Source organism: Staurois parvus, unplaced genomic scaffold (assembly GCF_062004578.1).
Source record: "Staurois parvus isolate SC_StPar_1 unplaced genomic scaffold, SC_StPar_1.0 ptg001069l, whole genome shotgun sequence".
In the NCBI taxonomy this organism is placed as follows: domain Eukaryota; kingdom Metazoa; phylum Chordata; class Amphibia; order Anura; family Ranidae; genus Staurois; species Staurois parvus.
In genome coordinates this window covers 32,200-54,147 of record NW_028318865.1, presented here as the reverse complement: position 1 = coordinate 54,147, position 21,948 = coordinate 32,200, and the positions used below count along the sequence as shown (strand labels likewise).

Below are 21,948 nucleotides of genomic sequence, written 5' to 3'. Positions count from 1 at the left end.
TGTCAATGGGGGGAATAGTGTCCCATCATTGGTGTCAGTGGGAGGAATAGTGCCCCATCATTGGTGTCAGTGGGGGGAATAGTGCCCCATCATTGGTATCAGTGGGAGGAATAGTGCCCCATCATTGGTGTCAGTGGGAGGAATAGTGTCCCATCATTGGTGTCAGTAGGAGGAATAGTGTCCCATCATTGGTGTCAGTGGGAGGAATAGTGTCCCATCATTGGTGTCAGTGGGAGGAATAGTGTCCCATCATTGGTGTCAGTGGGAGGAATAGTGCCCCATCATTGGTGTCAGTGGGAGGAATAGTGCCCCATAATTGGTGTCAGTGGGAGGAATAGTGCCCCATCATTAGTGGGAGGAATAGTGCCCCATCATTGGTGTCAGTGGGAGGAACAGTGCCCCATCATTGGTGTCAGTGGGAGGAACAGTGCCCCATCATTGGTGTCAGTGGGGGGAATAGTGCCCCATCATTGGTGTCAGTGGGAGGAATAGTGCCCCATCATTGGTGTCAGTGGGGGGAATAGTGCCCCATCATTGGTATCAGTGGGAGGAATAGTGTCCCATCATTGGTGGCAGTGGGAGGAATAGTGTCCCATCATTGGTGTCAGTGGGAGGAATAGTGCCCCATCATTGGTGTCAGTGGGAGGAATAGTGCCCCATCATTGGTGTCAGTGGGAGGAATAGTGCCCCATCATTGGTGTCAGTGGGAGGAACAGTGCCCCATCATTGGTGTCAGTGGGAGGAATAGTGCCCCATCATTGGTGTCAGTGGGGGGAATAGTGCCCCATCATTGGTGTCAGTGGGAGGAATAGTGCCCCATCATTGGTGTCAGTGGGGGGAATAGTGCCCCATCATTGGTATCAGTGGGAGGAATAGTGCCCCATCATTGGTGTCAGTGGGGGGAATAGTGCCCCATCATTGGTGTCAGTGGGAGGAATAGTGCCCCATCATTGGTGTCAGTGGGAGGAATAGTGCCCCATCATTGGTATCAGTGGGAGGAATAGTGCCCCATCATTGGTGTCAGTGGGAGGAATAGTGCCCCATCATTGGTATCAGTGGGAGGAATAGTGCCCCATCATTGGTGTCAGTGGGAGGAATAGTGCCCCATCATTGGTGTCAGTGGGAGGAATAGTGCCCCATCATTGGTATCAGTGGGAGGAATAGTGCCCCATCATTGGTATCAGTGGGAGGAATAGTGCTCTATCATTGGTGTCAGTGGGAGGAATAGTGCTCTATCATTGGTGTCAGTGGGAAGAATAGTGCTCTATCATTGGTGTCAGTGGGAAGAATAGTGCCCCATCATTGGTGTCAGTGGGAGGAATAGTGCCCCATCATTGGTATCAGTGGGAGGAATAGTGCTCCATCATTGGTGTCAGTGGGAGGAATACTGTCTCATCATTGGTGTCAGTGGGAGGAATAGTGTCCCATCATTGGTGTCAGTGGGAGGAATAGTGCCCCATCATTGGTGTCAGTGGGAGGAATAGTGCCCCATCATTGGTGTCAGTGGGAGGAATAGTGCTCTATCATTGGTGTCAGTGGGAAGAATAGTGCCCCATCATTGGTGTCAGTGGGAGGAATAGTGCCCCATCATTGGTGTCAGTGGGAGGAATAGTGCTCCATCATTGGTGTCAGTGGGAGGAATACTGTCTCATCATTGGTGTCAGTGGGAGGAATAGTGTCCCATCATTGGTGTCAGTGGGAGGAATAGTGCCCCATCATTGGTGTCAGTGGGAGGAATAGTGCCCCATCATTGGTGTCAGTGGGAGGAATAGTGCCCCATCATTGGTGTCAGTGGGAGGAACAGTGCCCCATCATTGGTGTCAGTGGGAGGAATAGTGCCCCATCATTGGTGTCAGTGGGGGGAATAGTGCCCCATCATTGGTGTCAGTGGGAGGAATAGTGCCCCATCATTGGTGTCAGTGGGGGGAATAGTGCCCCATCATTGGTATCAGTGGGAGGAATAGTGCCCCATCATTGGTGTCAGTGGGGGGAATAGTGCCCCATCATTGGTATCAGTGGGAGGAATAGTGCCCCATCATTGGTGTCAGTGGGAGGAATAGTGCCCCATCATTGGTGTCAGTGGGAGGAATAGTGTCCCATCATTGGTGTCAGTGGGAGGAATAGTGCCCCATCATTGGTGTCAGTGGGAGGAATAGTGCCCCATCATTGGTGTCTGTGGAAGGAATAGTGCCCCATCACTGGTGTCAGTGGGAGGAATAGTGTCCCATCATTGGTGTCAGTGGGAGGAATAGTGCCCCATCATTGGTGTCAGTGGGAGGAATAGTGTCCCATCATTGGTGTCAGTGGGAGGAATAGTGCCCCATCATTGGTGTCAGTGGGAGGAATAGTGCCCCATCATTGGTGTCAGTGGGAGGAATAGTGCCCCATCATTGGTGTCAGTGGGAGGAATAGTGCCCCATCATTGGTGTCAGTGGGAGGAACAGTGCCCCATCATTGGTGTCAGTGGGAGGAATAGTGCCCCATCTTTGGTGTCAGTGGAAGGAATAGTGTCCCATCATTGGTGTCAGTGGGAGGAATAGTGCCCCATCATTGGTGTCAGTGGGGGGAATAGTGCCCCATCATTGGTGTCAGTGGGAGGAATAGTGCCCCATCATTGGTGTCAGTGGGGGGAATAGTGCCCCATCATTGGTATCAGTGGGAGGAATAGTGCCCCATCATTGGTGTCAGTGGGAGGAATAGTGTCCCATCATTGGTGTCAGTTCGAGGAATAGTGTCCCATCATTGGTGTCAGTGGGAGGAATAGTGTCCCATCATTGGTGTCAGTGGGAGGAATAGTGTCCCATCATTGGTGTCAGTGGGAGGAATAGTGCCCCATCATTGGTGTCAGTGGGAGGAATAGTGCCCCATAATTGGTGTCAGTGGGAGGAATAGTGCCCCATCATTAGTGGGAGGAATAGTGCCCCATCACTGGTGTCAGTGGGAGGAACAGTGCCCCATCATTGGTGTCAGTGGGAGGAACAGTGCCCCATCATTGGTGTCAGTGGGGGGAATAGTGCCCCATCATTGGTGTCAGTGGGAGGAACAGTGCCCCATCATTGGTGTCAGTGGGAGGAACAGTGCCCCATCATTGGTGTCAGTGGAGGGAATAGTGCCCCATCATTGGTGTCAGTGGGGGGAATAGTGCCCCATCATTGGTATCAGTGGGAGGAATAGTGTCCCATCATTGGTGGCAGTGGGAGGAATAGTGTGCCATCATTGGTGTCAGTGGGAGGAATAGTGCCCCATCATTGGTGTCAGTGGGAGGAATAGTGCCCCATCATTGGTGTCAGTGGGAGGAATAGTGCCCCATCATTGGTGTCAGTGGGAGGAACAGTGCCCCATCATTGGTGTCAGTGGGAGGAATAGTGCCCCATCATTGGTGTCAGTGGGGGGAATAGTGCCCCATCATTGGTGTCAGTGGGAGGAATAGTGCCCCATCATTGGTGTCAGTGGGGGGAATAGTGCCCCATCATTGGTATCAGTGGGAGGAATAGTGCCCCATCATTGGTGTCAGTGGGGGGAATAGTGTCCCATCATTGGTATCAGTGGGAGGAATAGTGCCCCATCATTGGTGTCAGTGGGAGGAATAGTGCCCCATCATTGGTGACAGTGAGAGGAATAGTGCCCCATCATTGGTGTCTGTGGAAGGAATAGTGCCCCATCATTGGTGTCAGTGGGAGGTATAGTGTCCCATCACTGGTGTCAGTGGGAGGAATAGTGCCCCATCACTGGTATCAGTGGGAGGAATAGTGCCCCATCATTGGTGTCAGTGGGAGGAATAGTGTCCCATCATTGGTGTCAGTGGAAGGAATAGTGCCCCATCACTGGTATCAGTGGGAGGAATAGTGCCCCATCATTGGTATCAGTGGGAGGAATAGTGCCCCATCATTGGTGTCAGTGGGAGGAATAGTGTCCCATCATTGGTGTCAGTGGGAGGAATAGTGCCCCATCATTGGTGTCAGTGGGAGGAATAGTGCCCCATCATTGGTATCAGTGGGAGGAATAGTGCCCCATCATTGGTGTCAGTGGGAGGAATAGTGCCCCATCATTGGTATCAGTGGGAGGAATAGTGCCCCATCATTGGTGTCAGTGGGAGGAATAGTGCCCCATCATTGGTATCAGTGGGAGGAATAGTGCTCTATCATTGGTGTCAGTGGGAAGAATAGTGCCCCATCATTGGTGTCAGTGGGAGGAATAGTGCTCTATCATTGGTGTCAGTGGGAGGAATAGTGCCCCATAATTGGTGTCAGTGGGAGGAATAGTGCCCCATCATTAGTGGGAGGAATAGTGCCCCATCACTGGTGTCAGTGGGAGGAACAGTGCCCCATCATTGGTGTCAGTGGGAGGAACAGTGCCCCATCATTGGTGTCAGTGGGGGGAATAGTGCCCCATCATTGGTGTCAGTGGGAGGAACAGTGCCCCATCATTGGTGTCAGTGGGAGGAACAGTGCCCCATCATTGGTGTCAATGGAGGGAATAGTGCCCCATCATTGGTGTCAGTGGGGGGAATAGTGCCCCATCATTGGTATCAGTGGGAGGAATAGTGTCCCATCATTGGTGGCAGTGGGAGGAATAGTGTGCCATCATTGGTGTCAGTGGGAGGAATAGTGCCCCATCATTGGTGTCAGTGGGAGGAATAGTGCCCCATCATTGGTGTCAGTGGGAGGAATAGTGCCCCATCATTGGTGTCAGTGGGAGGAACAGTGCCCCATCATTGGTGTCAGTGGGAGGAATAGTGCCCCATCATTGGTGTCAGTGGGGGGAATAGTGCCCCATCATTGGTGTCAGTGGGAGGAATAGTGCCCCATCATTGGTGTCAGTGGGGGGAATAGTGCCCCATCATTGGTATCAGTGGGAGGAATAGTGCCCCATCATTGGTGTCAGTGGGGGGAATAGTGTCCCATCATTGGTATCAGTGGGAGGAATAGTGCCCCATCATTGGTGTCAGTGGGAGGAATAGTGCCCCATCATTGGTGACAGTGAGAGGAATAGTGCCCCATCATTGGTGTCTGTGGAAGGAATAGTGCCCCATCATTGGTGTCAGTGGGAGGTATAGTGTCCCATCACTGGTGTCAGTGGGAGGAATAGTGCCCCATCACTGGTATCAGTGGGAGGAATAGTGCCCCATCATTGGTGTCAGTGGGAGGAATAGTGTCCCATCATTGGTGTCAGTGGAAGGAATAGTGCCCCATCACTGGTATCAGTGGGAGGAATAGTGCCCCATCATTGGTATCAGTGGGAGGAATAGTGCCCCATCATTGGTGTCAGTGGGAGGAATAGTGTCCCATCATTGGTGTCAGTGGGAGGAATAGTGCCCCATCATTGGTGTCAGTGGGAGGAATAGTGCCCCATCATTGGTATCAGTGGGAGGAATAGTGCCCCATCATTGGTGTCAGTGGGAGGAATAGTGCCCCATCATTGGTATCAGTGGGAGGAATAGTGCCCCATCATTGGTATCAGTGGGAGGAATAGTGCCCCATCATTGGTGTCAGTGGGAGGAATAGTGCCCCATCATTGGTATCAGTGGGAGGAATAGTGCCCCATCATTGGTGTCAGTGGGAGGAATAGTGCCCCATCATTGGTATCAGTGGGAGGAATAGTGCTCTATCATTGGTGTCAGTGGGAAGAATAGTGCCCCATCATTGGTGTCAGTGGGAGGAATAGTGCTCTATGATTGGTGTCAGTGGGAAGAATAGTGCCCCATCATTGGTGTCAGTGGGAGGAATAGTGCCCCATCATTGGTATCAGTGGGAGGAATAGTGCTCCATCATTGGTGTCAGTGGGAGGAATACTGTCTCATCATTGGTGTCAGTGGGAGGAATAGTGTCCCATCATTGGTGTCAGTGGGAGGAATAGTGTCCCATCATTGGTGTCAGTGGGAGGAATAGTGCCCCATCATTGGTGTCAGTGGGAGGAATAGTGCCCCATCATTGGTGTCAGTGGGAGGAATAGTGCCCCATCATTGGTATCAGTGGGAGAATTAGCCCCCCAAGGGCCACATAAAGCCAACCAAAGGGCCACATCTGGCCCTTGGCCTGCAGTTTGGAGACCAGTGCTGTAGACAAGGAGGTGCAGGTTATCTGGAAAGCCTGCAATTTGAATCTAATGACCCGTAAAAGGTCTGACTACCGCTGTGCCGGGAAATGGGCAGACGTGTTGATTGGCCGTCTGTAATCATGAAGTGTGTCAGGTGTTGGGAATTGCGCAGCACTTGCTGTGATCAGTACACACCACACGGCGGTTCCTGTCCCTGGAATGACTCGTGTGAACGCACAGAACGGTTCCGGTCCCTGGAATGACTCGTGTGAACGCACAGAACGGTTCCGGTCCCTGGAATGACTCGTGTGAACGTACAGAACGGTTCCGGTCCCTGGAATGACTCGTGTGAACGCACAGAACGGTTCCGGTCCCTGGAATGACTCGTGTGAACGTACAGAACGGTTCCGGTCCCTGGAATGACTCGTGTGAACGCACAGAACGGTTCCGGTCCCTGGAATGACTCGTGTGAACGCACAGAACGGTTCCTGTCCCTGGAATGACTCGTGTGAACGTACAGAACGGTTCCTGTCCCTGGAATGACTCGTGTGAACGCACAGAACGGTTCCTGTCCCTGGAATGACTCGTGTGAACGTACAGAACGGTTCCTGTCCCTGGAATGACTCGTGTGAACGCACAGAACGGTTCCTGTCCCTGGAATGACTCGTGTGAACGCACAGAACGGTTCCTGTCCCTGGAATGACTCGTGTGAACGCACAGATCTCACTGACAGCGCGAAGTGACTGACGGCAGACAGACGAGTGGAAGTATTTCAGAAATGCTTTCATGGCTCTTGCTGACAGAGCGGAAGAATCCTGCATCCAGCCAACGATACATCGAACTTGTGGCATCATCCAAACCAGCGATACATCCACCTTGTGACATCATCCAGCCAGTGATACATCGAACTTGTGACATCATCCAGCCGGTGATACATCCACCTTGTGACATCATCCAGCCAGCGATACATCGAACTTGTGACATCATCCAGCCAGCGATACATCGAACTTGTGACATCATCCAGCCAGCGATACATCGAACTTGTGACATCATCCAGCCAGCGATACATCGAACTTGTGACATCATCCAGCCAGAGATATATCCACCATGTGGCATCATCCAGCCCAGAGTGCGCAGGAACCCTTCCTATCAGAGTAAAGAAAAAACCCTCCAGAGTGCGCAGGAACCCTTCCTATTAGAGTGAAGAAAATCCCTCCAGACTGAACTGGAACCCTTCCCATCCCATCAGTGTACATAAAGACCCTTCACAGTGCACAAGAACCAGGAATAGTTCCTATCATTTTAAGGTAGAGCTGATGGAGGCCTAAAAACAAGAGACTTTTGCAAAAAAAACCATCTTGATCCAAACCTCCATATCTGGAAGAGCAGAGACAGTCCATGTGTTCATGTGTCCATGTGTCCATGTGTTCATGTGTCCATGTGTCCATGTGTTCATGTGTCCATGTGTCCATGTGTCCATGTGTCCATGTGTTCATGTGTCCATGTGTCCATGTGTCCATGTGTCCATGTGTTCATGTGTCCATGTGTTCATGTGTTCATGTGTCCATGTGTCCATGTGTCCATGTGTCCATGTGTCCATGTGTTCATGTGTTCATGTGTCCATGTGTTCATGTGTCCATGTGTCCATGTGTTCATGTGTCCATGTGTCCATGTGTTCATGTGTCCATGTGTTCATGTGTCCATGTGTCCATGTGTTCATGTGTCCATGTGTTCATGTGTCCATGTGTCCATGTGTCCATGTGTTCATGTGTCCATGTGTTCATGTGTCCATGTGTTCATGTGTCCATGTGTCCATGTGTCCATGTGTCCATGTGTTCATGTGTCCATGTGTCCATGTGTCCATGTGTCCATGTGTCCATGTGTTGGAGCTTTGCTCTTCCTATATAATGTCAACGAAGTGGGAAATGCACACATAACCTTTTCAGGAGCAATAATACGATTTCTCTTTAATATGTGCAGAAGTATGTTATGTGTTGTATATTTTCAGTACATATATCACACTATATACCTTCCAGCCACAGCCAGAAATCCCAGGGCAGATCTTTCATCTTCCAGGAGCTCAGGAGATGTGGACTGAGGCATCATAGCTGTCACTAGTAATATATGAGATATCTACGAGAGGAGTACAATCTCTGCAGGCTGCTCCCTGCTCATCCCCTCCATCTGACTTCCAGAAATCTTCTAGTAGTTCTGCCAGCTGAGCCGCTATCTAATTAAATATCCCTTCAACATTTTCCAAACAAAAGGTGAGCTGCGCTCTACCTCTACACCCAATCCTGGACAGCGAGGAACACCGGTGCTCTGACCGTAGCCTCTGTACGCCTTGTGATAGCACCTCCTAGACCAGCAATGGGCAAACTACGGCCCGGCGGACCTTTTAATCCGGCCCGCGGAGCGTGATACTGTCAGGATGGCTGTCAGGATGTGTGTAGGCGGGGCAGCGTGACGAACGCGAGGGGAGCTATGCTCCTCTCACAGTCCGCCCTGAAGACCGGTGTAGCGTGAAAATCTGTCTCCTATGAAGATCTGTCCCCCTTGACGTATCTGCGCATGTGCCGGAGATCGCCGATCGGCTGCTAATGCCTGAAACTGGCACATGCGCAGATACGTCGAGGGGGACAGATCCTCATAGGAGACAGATTTTCATGCTACACCGGAACGGCGCGGGAACACGGCGAGAGGAACGCACGGAGCAAAGGTAAGTGAATTGACACAGGGGGGACTTGGGGACTTAATATGGGGGATGAATTAATATGGGGAATGAATTACTATATGGGGGATGAATTACTATATGGGGGATGAATTACTATATGGGGGATGAATTACTATGGGGGATGAATTACTATATGGGGGATGAATTACTATATGGGGGATGAATTACTATGGGGAATGAATTACTATAGGGGGGATGAATTACTATATGGGGGATGAATTACTATATGGGGGATGAATTACTATATGGGGGATGAATTACTATGGGGGATGAATTACTATGGGGGATGAATTACTATATGGGGGATGAATTACTATATGGGGGATGAATTACTATATGGGGGATGAATTACTATATGGGGGATGAATTACTATGGGGGATGAATTACTATGGGGAATGAATTACTATGGGGAATGAATTACTATATGGGGGATGAATTACTATGGGGGATGAATTACTATATGGGGGATGAATTACTATATGGGGGATGAATTACTATATGGGGGATGAATTACTATGGGGAATGAATTACTATAGGGGGGATGAATTACTATATGGGGGATGAATTACTATATGGGGGATGAATTACTATATGGGGGATGAATTACTATGGGGGATGAATTACTATGGGGGATGAATTACTATATGGGGGATGAATTACTATATGGGGGATGAATTACTATGGGGGATGAATTACTATGGGGAATGAATTACTATGGGGAATGAATTACTATATGGGGGATGAATTACTATGGGGGATGAATTACTATATGGGGGATGAATTACTATATGGGGGATGAATTACTATGGGGAATAAATTACTATATGGGGGATGAATTACTATGGGGGATGAATTACTATGGGGGATGAATTACTATATGGGGGATGAATTACTACATGGGGGATGAATTACTATGGGGGATGAATTACTATATGGGGGATGAATTACTATATGGGGGATGAATTACTATATGGGGGATGAATTACTATGCTTACTATGGGGGAATATTACTATACTTACTATGGATGACACATACACATTATTCATCTACTCTTGGTCCGGCCCCCGGGTCCAATATATGAACCCATTTCGGCCCTCAGGTCAAAAAGTTTGCCCACCCCTGTCCTAGACTGAACCTCAGCACCACGGTGCAAATGTAATATCGAACATCCATATACTGATACAAAAGGCCAAAATCCGGCCAACGGAGAAGATTACGAGTTTCAGTCACTTGGGAGCTATGACGAAGGCCTAAGTGGCTCAAATGCGTGAGCTTCTCAGTTGGCTGGATTTTGGCCTTTTGTATCAGTAAAGGAATGTTCAATATTACATTTTCACCATGGTGTCAACTTTTCTAGGCAAAACCCCAAAAATGGACTGGAGAAAAGTATTGGCACCTTCTCAAAATTGTAAGAAATAATTGAATTCCAGGTTTGTGACGCTCCTGTAATTTGTAATTTAACTCACCTGTATCAATGAACAGGTGATGACAATATAGAAATCACACCGGCAACCAGCTAAAATGGTAAAAAATGGCCTCCACCTTCCTGTTGGGGGTCTCTGTGTGCCACATGGTGTATGGAGAAGAGAAAAAGCAACAAAGAATTGTCTGAGGATTTGAGAACAAAAATGGTGGAAAAGCACGGACAATCTCAAGGTCACAAGTCCATCTCCAGAGATCTTAATGTTCCTGTGTCCACTGTGCACAACATTGTCAAGAAGTTTGCAGCCCATAGCACTGTAGCTAATCTCCCTGGACATGGCCGAAAAAGAAAATTGGATTAAAGACTGCAACGAAGGATTGTTGGAATGGTGGCTAAAGAACCTCCATCAACTTCCAGACAAATCCAAGCTGAGCTTCAGGCACCGGGGACAATAGTGTCCGCTCCCACTATACATAACCATCTGAATGAAAAGTGACGCTATGGGAGGAGACCCAGGAGGACCCCACTGCTGACACAGAAATATGGTGGGAGACCCAGGAGGATCCCACTGCTGACACAGAAATATGGGAGGAGACCCAGGAGGACCCCACTGCTGACACAGAAATATGGGAGGAGACCCAGGAGGACCCCACTGCTGACACAGAAATATGGGAGGAGACCCAGGAGGACCCCACTGCTGACACAGAAATATGGGAGGAGACCCAGGAGGATCCCACTGCTGACACAGAAATATGGGAGGAGACCCAGGAGGACCCCACTGCTGACACAGAAATATGGTGGGAGACCCAGGAGGATCCCACTGCTGACACAGAAATATGGGAGGAGACCCAGGAGGACCCCACTGCTGACACAGAAATATGGGAGGAGACCCAGGAGGACCCCACTGCTGACACAGAAATATGGTGGGAGACCCAGGAGGATCCCACTGCTGACACAGAAATATGGGAGGAGACCCAGGAGGATCCCACTGCTGACACAGAAATATGGGAGGAGACCCCGGAGGACCCCACTGCTGACACAGAAATATGGGAGGAGACCCAGGAAGACCCCACTGCTGACACAGAAATATGGGAGGAGACCCAGAAGGACCCTTATTGCTGACACAAAAATATGGCAGGAGACCCAGGAGGACCCCACTGCTGACACAGAAATATGGTGGGAGACCCAGGAGGATCCCACTGCTGACACAGAAATATGGGAGGAGACCCAGGAGGACCCCACTGCTGACACAGAAATATGGGAGGAGACCCAGGAGGATCCCACTGCTGACACAGAAATATGGGAGGAGACCCAGGAGGACCCCACTGCTGACACAGAAATATGGTGGGAGACCCAGGAGGATCCCACTGCTGACACAGAAATATGGGAGGAGACCCAGGAGGACCCCACTGCTGACACAGAAATATGGGAGGAGACCCAGGAGGACCCCACTGCTGACACAGAAATATGGTGGGAGACCCAGGAGGATCCCACTGCTGACACAGAAATATGGGAGGAGACCCAGGAGGATCCCACTGCTGACACAGAAATATGGGAGGAGACCCCGGAGGACCCCACTGCTGACACAGAAATATGGGAGGAGACCCAGGAAGACCCCACTGCTGACACAGAAATATGGGAGGAGACCCAGAAGGACCCTTATTGCTGACACAAAAATATGGCAGGAGACCCAGGAGGTAACACCGCTGACACAGAAATATGGTGGGAGACCCAGGAGGACCCCACTGCTGACACAGAAATATGATGGGAGATCCAGGAGGACCCCACTGCTGACACAGAAATGTGGGAGGAGACCCAGGAGGACCCCACTGCTGATACAGAAATATGGTAGGAGACCCAGGAGGACCCCATAGCTGACACAGAAATGTGGGAGGAGACCCAGGAGGACCCCACTGCTGACACAGAAATATGGGAGGAGACCCAGGAGGACCCCATTGCTGACACAGAAATATGGTGGGACACCCAGGAGGACCCCACTGCTGACACAGAAATATGGGAGGAGACCCAGGAGGACCCCGCTGCTGACACAGAAATATGGGAGGAGACCCAGGAGGACCCCACTGCTGACACAGAAATATGGGAGGAGACCCAGGAGGACCCCACTGATGACACAGAAACATACAAAAGCCAGACTAGAGTTTGCCAAAACTTACCCAAGGAAGCCAAAATCCTTTTGGGAGAATGTGCTGTGGACGGACGAAACAAAATTCCAGCTTTTTGGTAAAGCCCATCATTCTACTATTCTCAGAAAAAGAAATGAGGCCTTCAAAGAAAATAATCCAGTCCCTCCAGTCACACATGGTGGGTGGTCGCTGATGTTTTGGGGTTGCTTTGCTGATTCAGGCACTGGATGTCTTGACCATGTAGGTCCCGGGGTCAGAAAGTTGGGTCTCCGTCAGAGGTCATGGGTCTTCCAGCAGGACAATGACCCCAAAGCACACGTCAAAAAGCCCCCAGAAATGGTTTCAGAGAAAGCGCTGGAGAGGACTGAACTGACCAGCAATGAGTCCAGATCTCCATCCCATAGAGCTCCTGTGGAGAGATCTCAGACCAGCAGTTGGGGAAAGGAACCTTCCAATCTGAGAAACCCGGAGCAGTTGGTGAAAGAAAAGCGCTCCAAACTTCCAGTAGAGAGGTGGAGGAAACTCATTGCTGGTGACAGGAAGCCACATGTTTCAGTTATTTTTTCCAAGGGGTGTGTCACCAAATATTACATGGAGGGTGCCAATAATTTTGTCCAGTCCATTTTTGGGGTTTTGCATGGAATTGCCAGATTTGGCTTTTTGTTTCTCCACTTTTTGTATCATACCGATACAAACAAAAGAAATAAACATGAAAATGCCGAAACATTTGTAATTGCAACAATTTTCTGGGTGTAGGGTGCGTTATCTGACAGAAATGGGGGGGGGGTACAAGACTTTCGGCCATGACTCTATATCCCATAGTTTATAATCTATGGAAAAATGTAGCAGAATACATTTTGGCCTAAATGTATGAAAAAACATTATTTATTTGCAAAATTTTACAACAAAAACAGAAAAATTTGTTTTTTTTCAGAATTGTTGGCATTTTTTCTCAAAAGAAAGCTGTATTTGTGAAAAAAAAGTTAATTTTAGTACAGTGTTGCATGACTGCGCAATTGTCATTCCAATTGCGACATTACTGAAAGCTGAAAATTGGCCTGGGCAGGAAGGGGGGGGGGAGTGCCCGGTATGGAAGGGTTAAAGCTAATGGCAAACGCTTGGCTTGTTGCTGCATTTTCCGAATACAAAATCTTGGGATAAATAAATAAATTCAGGAGGCAGCAGGGTGACCTCCTGAACGCATATCCAATGCTGCTATACCGCTCTCCGAAACGCGCTCCGCCGCGGATCACTTTTAAGGGTAGTAAAGGGTAGTAGGCAGTGCCGCCCAACTTTCTATACAGACAGGTCCTACCCACATGGAAGAAAAATATATTTTAAAAATATTTTTAAAATATTCTTCCCAAATATATTGACTAATACTTGAAATACTACAATTTTGGCCATAGTCAATATATTTCAAAATATATTTTATATATATATTTCATTTTTTTCATATATTTGCAAACATTACTAAAATTATTGGGCACATGGAAGAAAAATATATTTTAAATATATTTTTTAAATATTCTTCCCAAATATATTGACATTTCAATAAATTATATATATATATACAGCTGCAAGAAAAAGTATGTGAACCCCTTGGGATTACGTGGAGTTTTGCATGAATTGGGCATAAAATGTGCCCTGAACGTCATCTAAGTCACAACAATAGAAGAACACAGTCTGCTGAACATAATACTACACAAACATTAGATGTTGCCATGGTTTAATTGCACATAACATGTAAACATTCACAGTGCAGGGAGGAAAAAGTATGTGAACCTTTGGACTTAATAACTGGTTGACCCTCCTTTGGCAGCAATAACCTCAACCAAACGTTTCCTGTAGTTGCAGATCAGACCTGCACAACGATCTGGAGTCATTTTGGACCACTCCTCTTCACAAAACTGTTTCAGTGTAGCAATATTCTTGGGGTGTCTGGTGTGAATCGCTCTCTTAAGGTCATGCCACAGCATTTCAATGGGGTTGAGGTCAGGACTCTGACTGGGCCACTCCAGAAGGCGTATTCTGTGCTGTTGCAGCCATTGTTTTGTTGAATTACTTGTATGCTTTGGGTCATTGTCCTGTTGCATCACCCATCCTCTGCGGAGCTTCAGTTGGTGGACAGATGGTCGTACGTTTTCCTGCAAAATGTCTTGATAAACTCTGGAATTCATTTTCCAATCAATGACAACAATCCGTCCAGACCCTGAGGCAGCAAAGCAGCCCCAAACCATGATGCTCCCTCCGCCATGTTTCACAGTGGGGATGAGGTTTTGATGTTGGTGTGCTGTGCCTTTTTTTCTCCACACATAGTGTTGTGTGTTCTTCCCAAACAACTCAATCTTGGTGTCATCTGTCCACAGTATATTCTGCCAGTAGTGCTGTGGAACATCCAGGTGCTCTTTTGCAAACTTCAAACGTGCTGCAATCTTCTTTTTGGACAGCAATGGCTTCCTCCGTGGTGTCCTCCCATGTACTCCATTCTTGTTTCATGTTTTCCTGATTGTAGATGTGTCAACAAAAATGTTAGCATGTGCCAGAGATTTCTGTAGGTCTTTAGCTGATACTCTGGGATTCTTCTTTACCTCATGCAGCATTCTGCGCTGTGCTCTTGCAGTCATTTTTACAGGACGACCACGCCTAGGGAGAGTAGCAACAGTGCTAAACTTTCTCCATTTGTAGACAGTCTGTCTTACCGTTGTCATGGAAATTTTGTATTGTTGGTTGAACTTTAAATGTGTCATATATGAGTGTTATTCATATGTCTGTCGTGTGTATAATTAAAGCTCTGAAGGCTGCAATTGGGCCATGCGCATGTACAATGTATGTATTACAGTACTCAGCTTGGTAATGGATGAGATGGCAGATCTGCGCTTATAGACCGGCGTGTATACCACCACGGCATTTGATGCGAATGCCGCCGGCGGTAGGCCGCGGGCCTGTATCCACATATCAGCAGCATAGTACCACATGGACTCCATAACGCAAGGCGCCAAGCAGTACGAACCCCGCGTGTAGGCTTATGCATATCTTACAACCCATTACCAACCTGAAACTGTATCTGGATGGATGTGTTTTAATAAAGATCGTATCGGGCCCATCCAGGTACAGACTGGTGTTTAGCCTGGGGGATGCTTGTACAAGGAATTTGCATACCAATAGGAGCTAGTAGGACAGGAAGTATGCTCTCCATAGAGGGCTCATGGGGGGAAGGGGAGGAAGTCTGCTGACCTCAGAAGGCTCATGGGGGAGGACCAGTGATAGATAATAGGAAAGGCTATGCTCCAATCAGAATGTATATCCTGTGTATAGGCACTCCCCATTGCATTGTTCGGTGGGAGGGGATTGACCTTATTCATGTGGGGGGGGCGTGTGTCTGCTTGTAAATAAAAATCCGATTCTGGAGTCAGATCGGGCCTTATGTGAATTCAAACATCATCCTGAGAGTGTCGCCTGATCATTCTAGGGTAACGGAGCTCCATCCCCCACATTTCAACAGAGCTAACCCAGTTGGAGGGGCAGGAATTGTGTAGTTTAGCTGAAGTCGTGGTAAGCAAGATTCGCACAGCTTTATGGGGGATTTCTGCGCATCCAACTGCGAGTACTCACGGTAAGGAGAAATTCGTTAAAAGCGAATTTCCAAGACACCGTGGACACATGAACATCAAGGCTTTTGGGGATACTTTTGTAACCCTTTCCAGCTTCATGCAAGTCAACAATTCTTGATGGTAGGTCTTCTGAGAGCTCTTTTCTGCGAGGCATGGTTCACATCAGACAGTGCTTCTTGAAACCAGCAAACCCAAAACAGGTGTCAGCAACACATCCAATATCATCACACTGATTGGAGTCAAGGTTGGCTCACTCCTGGCTCCAATTAGCTCTGGGAGAAGTCATTAAGCTAGGGCCTCACATACTTTTTCCTCCCTGCACTGTGAATGTTTACATGTTATGTGCAATTAAACCATGGCAACATCTAATGTTTGTGTAGTATTATGTTCAGCAGACTGTGTTCTATTGTTGTGACTTAGATGACGTTCAGAGCACATTTTATGCCCAATTCATGCAAACCTCCACGGAATCCCAAGGGGGTCACATACTTTTTCTTGCACCTGTATATATATATATATATATATATATATACACATACCTACTGCATATTGCATTGCATTTCTTTTTTATAGATTACAGAATATATGAAAAATATTTTCTAAAAATACATTTAATCTACATTTTTGGAATGCATTTATAAATATATGTAAAATGACTTTTTTATATGTTAAAAAACAATCTGAAGACAATATTTAAAAAATATATATTTTCATATATTTTGAAGTATATAAAAAATGCATTTCAACATACAGTATATATATATATATATATATATATATATATATATATATATATATATTGAAATATATTGAATATGGCCAAAATTGTAGCATTTCAAATATATGTCAATATATTTGGGAAGAACATTTTTAAAATATATTTAAAATATATTTTTCTTCCATGTGGGAATACAAGCTGAAGCCTGTGTGAAAACAACCTTAAAGGCCGGCCCTCTGGCTCATATGTGACAGAAAGCAGCAAGAGCACGTAGGGGAGAGGCTCCATCAGATTTTTATTGTTGTCGCGCCATGGTGACACCATTAACCATCTTTTGTTCTGGTGTCACTGGGACAGGAAGTAAGGGGAAATCTCCAAAGATGGAAACAAAAGTGACAGAAGTTCTGACTCCCCTATACTCTATTGAAATTACAAAACGTTTTGGCTGGATCTAGGCTTTAATCCTCTTGTCTCATTTTTTTTTCTTTTTTTTTGCAGCATGGTGCAATGCCACTGGTTTATAAAGACTCTGGCATTCCATGCCCTTTAATGACCAATTATGGCAGCTTCCAGTAAAACATGACCAGCGTGTGAACCTCTAAACACCTCCGCTGAATGTGCGAGACCTCCGGGTCAGCAAACAGGGGCTGCTGACTGTCATGGGAATCCTCAGTGAGGAATGCATTCACACATTCCACATTTCCCGGAAGGGGAGAAATCTCAACATGGAACTCCGGAGAGACACATCAATGCCTCTTCTGTGCCTCGAGGTAACTGGAGGCAGATATGTAGAAGGCATTCTCTTCATGGTTGAGCTTGGAAAGGACAGCAGAACCATAGCAATGGTTTCCATTCATTATCCAGAGTCCATCATTTTTCATTCCATTAATCCCAGAAGGAAGCCAATGGATCGCAGGGGTTTGTACACAATGATGGAACCAGCAGGTAAAAGAAGGAAATCGTTACCTAAAATGGCGATGGACCCCCTTTGGTATCCAAGTCGGCCTGACTTCTCCTGGGAATTGACAAATATAAGTCTTGGATGGAGGATAATGGAATCTGATTCCACTCTTCATGCAAAAATCATTCCAATTCCCGCAGAGATGCCGGAGGCGGAAAACGAGCCAAACCTTGTTCTCCAGAATTGACCATAATGGCTCTATGATACTGAGGTCCAAAGACTGCGACTCCCAGGGAAGGTGCAAGACTTCTCCTGCATACTTGTCAAACCATGATTCGACATCAGCTGTGTGAATTGGAGCATTATCGTCTTGGTAAATGGCACCATCTTTGGGAAACAATGTCTGCACCATGGGGGGGGGGGGGCGCACATGGTCGGCCACAATTTGTACATAGTTGCTGGCAGTGACTCCACCTTGTAAGGTGATGATGGGACCTGCAGAATACCAAGTTATGGCTGCCCAAACCATGATTGTGCCACCACCATGCTTTACAGTTGGCACAAGACAGCCCTGGTGGTAAGCTTGGGATGGTGTTGGTCACACGTAAGCACGTCCGGTGGTTGGGAACAGTGTGAAGCTCGATTCATCAGGCCATATTAGTCTTCCATTGGTTGATAATCCACCATTTATGGATGTTGCACCACTCTGTCCTCTTCTGAGCATTAATATCGGTCACTAGTGGTTCGATCATCACAGCTCGCCCGGGAATGTTCTGCTGATGGAGTTCCCTTTGTTTGTGGACACAGGCTTTGGAAGACTGAGATTGAGCTCTGCAGTCACTTTTGTTGTTTTCTTACTCCGGGTCAGAATCCTACGCAATGTCCTTCTGTCTCCTTCGGTCAGGTGACCATGTGGGCGGGGCTTATGCTTATCAGACAAAGACTATATACGCCACCATCACTTTGACACTGAACCTCACCACATGGCAAATAAATTGGCAACTTCAGTCACAGAGGCGCCAGCTAAGCGGTTCCAACAATTTGTCCTCTTTGAAGCTCAGTAAGCTCTGACATGACTCCGTATTACTAGCAGTGAATGAAGAAAGTGAGGCTTCCCACCTGTTAGCTAGGTGTCTCATCACACAGCGGAAACAAAAGAATGTCACATCACTTCTGCTTTCAACATGAAACATGGCGTCACTTTCACACCTACATGTAGTGTTTCTATATTTTTGACCATTTTATTGAGGCTTGAGATGCTGTTTGGGATGAAATATTGCCATACTTGGGGGATTTTGGAGTGTTGAGGTGTCCTTCTAAATCAGACTTCATCAGTTGGTTGAGGAGTTGGTAACCAGCTAGTGAAGCCATGTTCAGAAGAATAATCTCTACACCTGAAACCTCTAGAGTCCTCCAAGCCTGCCCATCTGTCTTCCCAAAGAGAATTTCAGGCCCTGATGAAGCACTGTACAAACCCTTGAAAAATGTTGGGTTTCTTTTTTTGGATTTTATAAAATAAATAGTTCTGGACCCTAAAACCTTTGGTGTGACACCCTTGTCTCCTCCTAAACTCTTTGATCCCAAAGCTCCCTCAATGCCCTTTCATATCAAAGAACCGCCAAAAAGTGAGCTACTGTGCTCTACGACAGTGTTTTCCAACCTCTTTTCTGTCAAGGCGCCTTTAGAAATGTGTACAATTCTGGGGCACACCAGTCTGAGGGCTTGTTCACACCAGGAGGTGGATCCACGTGCGCACTCTTTTTACCGTGTTTAGGCATGTTGAAGGTGTCATTAGGAATTAATGGCATCCATGCGCGACTGCAAAACGCAGCACATTTTTGTGCCGTACGGGAAAACACGCAAGTTTGCACCTGGTGTGAACAAGTCCTAAAACGCAGTCTGTGAGGCAGAGTTCAGTGGTCTTAGGTTCAAGGATCTTAGGTCTCTTGTTCCCCCAAATTACTCCTCCTGGCACAATATCCCCCAAATTCCTACCCCTAGCACAATCCCCCCCAAATTCCTCCTCTTAGCACAATCCCCCGCAAATTCCTCCTCTTAGCACAATCTCCCCCAAATTCCTCCTCCTAGCACAATCCCCCCCAAATTCCTCCTCCTAGCACAATCCCCCCCAAATTCCTCCTCTTAGCACAATCCCCCCCAAATTCCTCCTCTTAGCACAATCCCCCGCAAATTCCTCCTCTTAGCACAATCTCCCCCAAATTCCTCCTCCTAGCACAATCCCCCCCAAATTCCTCCTCTTAGCACAATCCCCCCCAAATTCCTCCTCTTAGCACAATCCCCCCCAAATTTCTCCTCCTAGCACAACCCCCCCCCCCAAATTCCTCCTCTTAGCACAATCCCCCCCAAATTTCTCCTCTTAGCACAATCCCCCCCCCAAATTCCTCCTCTTAGCACAATCCCCCCCAAATTCCTCCTCCTAGCACAATCCCTCCCAAATTTCTCCTCCTAGCACAATCCCCCCCAAATTCCTCCTCTTAGCACAATCCCCCCCCAAATTCCTCCTCTTAGCACAATCCCCCCCCCAAATTCCTCCTCTTAGCACAATCCCCCCAAATTTCTCCTCCTAGCACAACCCCCCCCCCCCCCCAAATTCCTCCTCTTAGCACAATCCCCCCCCCAAGTGAGCGATTCATAGTCACATGGTCTTACTTGGCTCTCTTGGCCATCTCGTTCCCGTCCCAACGTGGGCTGTAGGGGTAGTTCTTCTGGGCCTGGGAGTAGAGCTGCCCGCTGTTCGTGAAGTGATAGACGGACTGAAACGTCAGGGTGGGCTGATCTCGCGGGAAATACAGAGGAAGGTCAACTGCAAAGAGACATGGAGACAATGATAGGACACATTAACAACTGCCAGGAGACATGGAGACAATGATAGGACACATTAACAACCGCCACGAGACATGGAGACAATGATAGGACACATTAACAACTGCCACGAGACATGGAGACAATGATAGGACACCTTAACAACTGCCACGAGACATGGAAACAATGATAGGACACATTAAAAACTGCCACGAGACATGGAAACAATGATAGGACACCTTAACAACTGCCACGAGACATGGAGACAATGATAGGACACCTTAACAACTGCCACGAGACATGGAGACAATGATAGGACATCTTAACAACTGCCACGAGACATGGAGACAATGATAGGACACATTAACAACTGCCACGAAACATGGAGACAATGATAGGACACATTAACAACTGCCAGGAGACATGGAGACAATGATAGGACACATTAACTACCACGAGACATGGAGACAATGATAGGACACATTAACAACTGCCACGAGACATGGAGACAATGATAGGACACATTAACAACTGCCACGAAACATGGAGACAATGATAGGACACATTAACAACTGCCAGGAGACATGGAGACAATGATAGGACACATTAACTACCACGAAACATGGAGACAATGATAGGACACATTAACAACTGCCACGAGACATGGAGACAATGATAGGACACATTAACAACTGCCACGAGACATGGAGACAATGATAGGACACATTAACTGCCACGAAACATGGAGACAATGATAGGACACATTAACAACTGCCACGAGACATGGAGACAATGATAGGACACATTAACTACCACGAGACATGGAGACAATGATAGGACACATTAACAACTGCCACGAGACATGGAGACAATGATAGGACACATTAACAACTGCCACGAGACATGGAGACAATGATAGGACGCATTAACAACTGCCACGAGACATGGAGACAATGATAGGACACATTAACAACTGCCACGAGACATGGAGACAATGATAGGACACATTAACTGCCACGAAACATGGAGACAATGATAGGACACATTAACAACCGCCACGAGACATGGAGACAATGATAGGATGCATTAACAACTGCCACGAGACATGGAGACAATGATAGGACACATTAACAACTGCCACGAGACATGGAGACAATGATAGGACACATTAACAACTGCCACGAGACATGGAGACAATGATAGGATGCATTAACAACTGCCACGAGACATGGAGACAATGATAGGACACATTAACAACTGCCACGAGACATGGAGACAATGATAGGACACATTAACAACTGCCACGAGACATGGAGACAATGATAGGACACATTAACAACTGCCACGAGACATGGAGACAATGATAGGACACATTAACAACTGCCACGAGACATGGAGACAATGATAGGACACATTAACAACTGCCACGAGGCAAAAAAAAAACATTGGTTAAAGGCGACTCCATCAAAAGAAGAAAGGTGGAGCCGAGCGGGTGTCATTGGTGTCAGACCCTTAGAGGGCCATGGGAATGTTCCAGCCAATGAGATCCCTGG

General features: G+C 47.5%; 1 long non-coding RNA gene across 1 annotated transcript in view; it reads right to left on the bottom strand.

Annotated features, from left to right (window-relative positions):
- The window catches only part of LOC149440567 (uncharacterized), a 60,705-nt gene extending 40,315 nt beyond the window's left edge, over nucleotides 1-20,390 (bottom strand). Inside the window, exon 1 of the long non-coding RNA XR_016307568.1 lies at nucleotides 20,243-20,390. This is a non-coding gene — a long non-coding RNA (uncharacterized LOC149440567). The remainder of the gene's footprint in view (nucleotides 1-20,242) is intronic.
- Nucleotides 20,391-21,948: the final 1,558 nt, after the last annotated feature.